The 6482-nt window shown below is 35.6% G+C and overlaps 1 long non-coding RNA gene across 1 annotated transcript; it reads left to right on the forward strand.

The window, feature by feature from the left end:
* Positions 1-2983: 2983 nt before the first annotated feature.
* On the forward strand, positions 2984-5377 carry LOC109238208. The gene is made up of 2 exons (XR_002069710.1): positions 2984-3492; positions 5062-5377. It is a non-coding gene; the product is annotated as an uncharacterized LOC109238208 (long non-coding RNA).
* The last annotated feature ends 1105 nt before the right edge of the window (positions 5378-6482 follow it).

Consider the following 6482-nt stretch of genomic DNA (forward strand, 5'->3'; position numbering starts at 1 on the left):
CCGGGTTTCTTTGTGGTTGTTGTTGATTTGTAACTGGGATCGGGTGGTACGCCTACCACAAGATAAATGAAATGGGAGCGGGTGACATGCCTGCCACGAGATAAATAAAATGGGAGCGGGTGACACGCCTGCCACGAGATAAATTAAATGGGAGCGGGTGGCACGCCTGCCACGAGATAAATGAAATGGAAGCGGGTGGCACACCTGCCACGAGATAAATGAAATGGGAGCGGGTGGCACGCCTGCCACGAGATAAATGAAATGGGAGCGGTTGGCACGCCTGCCACGAGATATATGAAATGGGAGCGGGTGGCACGCCTTCCACGAGATATATGAAATGGGAGCGGGTTGCACGCCTACAACGAGATATATGAAATGAGAGCGGGTTGCACGCCTACAACGAGATTCATGAAATGGAGCGAGTTGCACGCCTGCAACAAGATGTGAAATGAAAGTGAATTCTGCCTTTGTTTTCCTTATCCTTGTTAGTAGTTGGATTTTGGTTCCTTTATAATTCTCTTGATATTCTGTTTTACGTGTTATTCCCCGAAGCATGCTTTCCCCCTCCCATCTTTACTTTTTTATTTCTGCTTTACTTTCCGATGTATATTATAGAACTGCACAAGTTTATTTGGTAGTCTGGTCCTAGCCTCGTCACGACTTCTCCGAGGTTAGGCTAGGCACTTACCAGCACATGGGGTCGGTTGTGCTGATACTACACTCTGCACTCTTTTGTGCAGATCCCAGTGCTGTTGATTGAGTGGCTACCTTCAGTCCACGCAGAGATCCAAGGTAGACGTGCAGGCGTCTGCAGGCCCTGGCGTCTCCTCTATCACTTATTTCCTGTTTTAACTCTTTGATTCTGAGACAGTATATCTTTTATTTTCAGACTTTGTATTTATTACTGTTAGATCGTCTATGACACTATGACACCAGTTCTGGGTGGTTAAGGCTTAATCGGTTGTAATAGCTACATGTTCAGATATTTTATTGCTTTCTTCCGCTTATTCTAAATTTTTCGCTGTTTACACGTTATTGCTTTAGGATTGTTAAAAGGAAATAATTGGATAATGAAGTAATTAGTTCAAAGAATTGGCTTGCCTAGCTCACATTAGTAGGCGCCATCACGACTCCCGAGGGTAGAAAATCCGGATCGTGATAATTTTTAAGCACGTTTGCCTATTAATATTGTATTTAGGCTTGTCCGCCTTTAACAGGACATTTACGCATTAAATATTTATGCTTATCCGCCTTTAATTGAATTTTAAGCACGTTTGCCTTTAATATGATATTAGGCTTGTCCGCCTTTAACATGACATTTATGCATTAAATATTTAGGCTTATCCGTCTTTAATTGGATATTTAAGCACGCTTGCCTTTATGATATTTAGGCTTGTCCACCTTTAATAGGACATTTAGGCTCGTCCGCCTTTATTAGGACATTTAAGCACATTTGCCTTAATTAAATATTTAGGGTCTATCCGCCCTCAAATAGGATATATCGGGCCCATCCGCAATCAAATAGGATATATCGGGTTCATCCACCCTCAAATAGGATATATCGGGTCTATTCGCCCTTAAATAGGATATAACGGGTCTATCCGCCCTCAAATAGGATATCGGGTCCATCCGCCCTCATATAGAATATTGAAGTTATTCCTTCCTCAAAAGGATATTTAATTTATTTCGATCCAAGTGGTCATAATTGCATCTGCATTGCTGAAATATATTATCCTTCATAAATCATTGTCAAATGCATTTATCTTTATAAATTAAATTTTCATGTGCCATTGCCGACCATGAAATATGTCACCATAAAATTATATTGTTATATGTTTGCACAATAAATTCGCTTTTCTTATGAATCGATGCCTAATATTATTTTCATCAGATTAAATTAATGCCATATTGCATGTTATTTCCTAACGAACATTTTTAGCATTGTTAAGCTTTGCAGGAAATATAGCGCAACGTGGAACTATATCTTAGCAGTGAACTGGGGCAGTTTGTTGGAGTGGAATACCAAACTCTCGAACAAAGGTTAAGGATTTACTTCGTACTCCACTCGACTTGACTCTCAAAATTTCTAATCAAATCCTTATTTCAAACATCTTTTTTCAATCATGGTACCTAGTGTCTCTATAATTCGACACTGGGGCAGCATTTTAAGATCCACATCAATAGTTGAGTCCTACTCCAGGGCACCATAAATCTAGAACTACATATGGCCTGATCCTTGTGAACCCCGAGGTATGTAGGCAATTCAAAAATTAGAGTTCGGCCATAACTCTCTAAAATTTACTTTTGTTCCATAAGCTTTCCAAACTTCCTTTCATATTCCTTCCAACACTTTGATTCGCATTTATAAGTCAGGACAAAATTGGCTACCAGGTAAATTTCTTTGCCCAAAAACTCTTTCATCGTCTTCGGTCAAAGAGGGGCAGCTGTTGACATCCAATTTTGTCCCTCCTTTCTTTCAAATTACTTCTTTAATCTTCTAATATCACTAATAATATAAGGTAGTTGTTCTACTATATTTTTAATACAAACTATACCTATTTGTTATTATTAGTATTAAAAATATTCTAGTTATATCTATTATTGTTATTATAATAATTACTATTACTATTATTTCTAAAAAAATACATTTTTTCTCTTTACATAATTAATTAATAATTTTTTTGTGATGAAATTTTACTTAACAATTAGTGTAAGTTATTTCTTAAATTTAAATGCTAGCTTCCATAACTATTTTAAGTAACATTAAATAGTTTAACCAATATTATTATGTAGTATTATATAATGTGGCTAATAAAATTATTTTAAATAGAAGCTCAAAGAATGTATAAGGAAGAAGAAAATGTTCAGCAGTCCAAGCCAAAAGTCTAGCCTAAATCTGCCCACTATACTAGCCCAATCCAAAATTACCCTATTTTTGTATTCCAAAATATCTCCAATTAATTAGATTGAATACTTTACCTAAATCCCATCACTCTAAGCATTTGTCCTGAGTCCCCTTTACCGTTTCAGAAGACCTTTCCCTTCTCCTCTCTCCTCTCTCTTTATTCTCTACCAAATTTTATAAGACTCAAAATAAAGTTAAATCTGCACTTTTCACTTTTGCCTTTTTTATGCAAGAAAGCTTGGGATTCTTCGCACGCGTTTCTGATCTCCCCAGCTTTTCTTCACCCCTTTGAAAATTGGAACGGCTCTTTCACCATTTTGAAGATGCAAAAATCCCGCCCAAATCAGTCCTTGAGGAACCCTAGAATCTCTCTATAAATACTTGCAATCCATACTAGTTTAAGATCAAGCTTCAACCGCCATTCTACTCAAAAAACAGAGAAATTTTAGCTTTCTTTCTTACTTCTCCGTCTCTGTTTGTTCCTGGCAATGCTTGGCATTTTTCGGCGATTTATTGCCTTCCGGGTTAGCGAATTCAAGGCCTGAGATAGTCCCTTGAAGACGCCCCAGTTCACTGCACCGCAAAAGGTCAGTTTCCTTCTAAATTTTAATCTTTCAATATTTTGTTTTAGATGTAAAATGTGTCATTTTGTTCCAGTAGAAATCATGTGAGATTTCCCCTTTATTTGGCTATAGAAAATATTGTCTTTGATAATGTTAATATAACAGAGTGGTGCGCATAGAGTTTTGCTTTTCGTATTCATCTGTTGCTTGCTTGATCAAACAAGTGTAGCTTTTGGATCTGATTTTCTTTTAGGTTTCTATGCTAGCAATATGGTTAAATGTAGCTGAAATATCTAAGTAAGAATAGTGTATGAACGTGTGTTGAATGAACCTTTTTAGATAATGCATTGTTAGACTTAAGAGGACACAAATATAATTATCCAATTCAACATAGTAGAACCCATGATTAAATATCTGTAAGTGTAAGTTTGCTATGATGGTCGCTCAAGCATGTAAATAAAGAAAGTAGTAAGATCAAAATCCATGACCTTGAAATAATCAGTTAGGCTGAATGGATTACTTATGAATCTACACTAGTGACCGAAAGAAAATAATAGGAGTGCAAAATCTGGTGGTTGCCTTCTTAGAAAGAACAGTCTCGGATCTATATTCACATAACTATTTGAACTCTATTAGTTAAAATTATGATAGAAGAACTTTGTATTTCGATGAACCAGTAAATAGGTATAGCAAAGTTAAATCATAGTTTGTTTTGCATTTCATGACCCTATATTAACCAATAAAGGGTTTATTTTAATTAAAAGAAAGTGGGAAGATCAAAATCCATGACCTTGAAATCTTGTGGAATTAAAATGTGTCCTTTACATGACCCTATGAGTGCTAAATGTTTGGCATGTCGTACATTCTAGTTGAACCTTGACTTGAATATGAACCCTATGCTTGAATGTGTCGAGGGCAGCGCCATGACTCATGTTTTCTGTTACAACGAATTATTCCATAAATTTTGTTGCAACTTGTCTAATATAACTGGTGCTGGAAGGACTGGTTCCGTTTTGTTTAGCCGGAGACTTTCTATTTCCTTCCATGTTATAAGTACATAAAAAAACTTATCTAATTATTGAGAATAAGCATTGATATTCTGTAGTTTTTTCCTTCATGACTTACATACCATGACAATAGCATTAATAATGCTCGTAGTGAAATAGACTATAGCTAGAAGCATGTGCTGCTATGAAACTTTGATGTATGCTCTCATATTCTCTTTTAGGTGTTAGCACTTATTTTCTAAAGATCTGAAAAAAACCTTATAGGAGTATAAAAAATATATCTATAAGTCTTAATATTACTAGTGTTTGTTCCCAGATTTTCTGGAACGTGGTAACTAAAGTCAAAGGCTTAATATATTGAACACTTTTGTGATTTGGTATATTGTGAGAGTACCTGGGAAGAGTCTTTAAGTAAGAATAAATGAGGTGTTAAGATTATAGCTTATTTAAATAATTTAAATGCCGATATGATTGCTGATTGCTTTGTTTCTGCTTATTTTTTAATGTTGACCTTCTCTGCAGCACTTCTAGAAATTGACCTCTTTAATTCTAATTCTTGTTTTGTTCTCTATTTTTGCATATGCAGATGGAGCGACATGGAGTCTTTGCCCATATCCACACACAGAGTCAACATATCCCCTACTCTTAGAATGCACCGGATAGCAAGAAAAATACGTTAAACGTTTGGGGACGTCTATGACTTCCTTTTTCTTCCTTTTCTTTCCTTCTCATCATTCGTTATATTTTACCTTGTATGAGTGTTGATCTATTTGTACGCTTTGGGATTGTTCGTTAAAGCTCATTTTTAACATATGAACTGGTAGCTATTTGTTTAAGGATTGTGTTGTAGTTGATGGATAACACATTTTCTTAAGATCTAGACGTGAAGACTTTAAATTCAATAGCTACCTAGTAATTCTGATGATATTTATAAGAATTTAGGATAATCCGTCTAAAAATCTAACTTCTTACTTGTGAAGTATTTTGAGAATTGAAGTTTGCCAATATCTCAAAAATTCTTTTTTCTTTTGCTAGGTCGAAACATTTGAGGCTGAGATCGAGCTTTGGTCCAAAAAGAAGAAAATTAATAAATATATCTCTTCAGAAACTAAGTTTCTTAAACTTCAGTTTCAAAACGATTTTCCTTAAAATCAAGTTTTATGAATAGCCAAACAAATAGATATTTCTAATGTGAATCAGTAGTATTTTTTAGCTTTTATCCATCATAGCCTAATTTACTTTTTAATTGCTCAATTCTTTAAAGGTTTGAATTACTAAGTCCAAGTCCCGGGTTCTCTGACAATATTAATCTAGTTAATCAATTAGTGATGATATTCTACGTATTTACTTACCTCATATTAATTAACCTAAATTTGGTCGGGTAACCATAATTAGCGGATTATATAGGGTACCTTAATAACTTTCCCTATAAATTAATTAGAACCGTTAACTAGAATTCTTATGGTTAAGTAGGCCATAAAACAGAGTTAACTTTAAGCATTATTTAGCTAAAATTGGTGTCCTAATTCATCGTTAAAATAATTAGGTGGCGACTCTTACTATTAATTAAACCTCAATTTTCTCCAATAGGTTATACTCTAATTTCGACCCGTGTTAAAATGTGGTATAACATATACCACATACCTCATATCCAGGATGGACCCTCTGAAGTACATATTTCAGAAACTCATGCCGACTAGGAAGTCGGCCAAGTGGCAGATACTGTTGAGTGAGTTCGATATCGTCTACGTAACTCAAAAGGCGGTCAAAGGACAAGCATTGGCAAATTATCTTGCTGAGAATCCGATGGGAGGAGAATACGAACCCTTGAAAACGTATTTTCCTGATGAAGAGGTGTCATTTGTAGGAGAGGACATTACCGAAGCATAAAACGGTTGGAGGATGTTCTTTGACGGAGCTGCAAATTTCAAAGGAGTAGGCACTGGAGCAGTTTTGGTATCAAAAACGGGTCAACATTATCCGGTATCTCTAAATTGAGATTTCCCT

This window comes from Nicotiana attenuata, unplaced genomic scaffold, assembly GCF_001879085.1.
Source record: "Nicotiana attenuata strain UT unplaced genomic scaffold, NIATTr2, whole genome shotgun sequence".
Lineage (NCBI taxonomy): Eukaryota > Viridiplantae > Streptophyta > Magnoliopsida > Solanales > Solanaceae > Nicotiana > Nicotiana attenuata.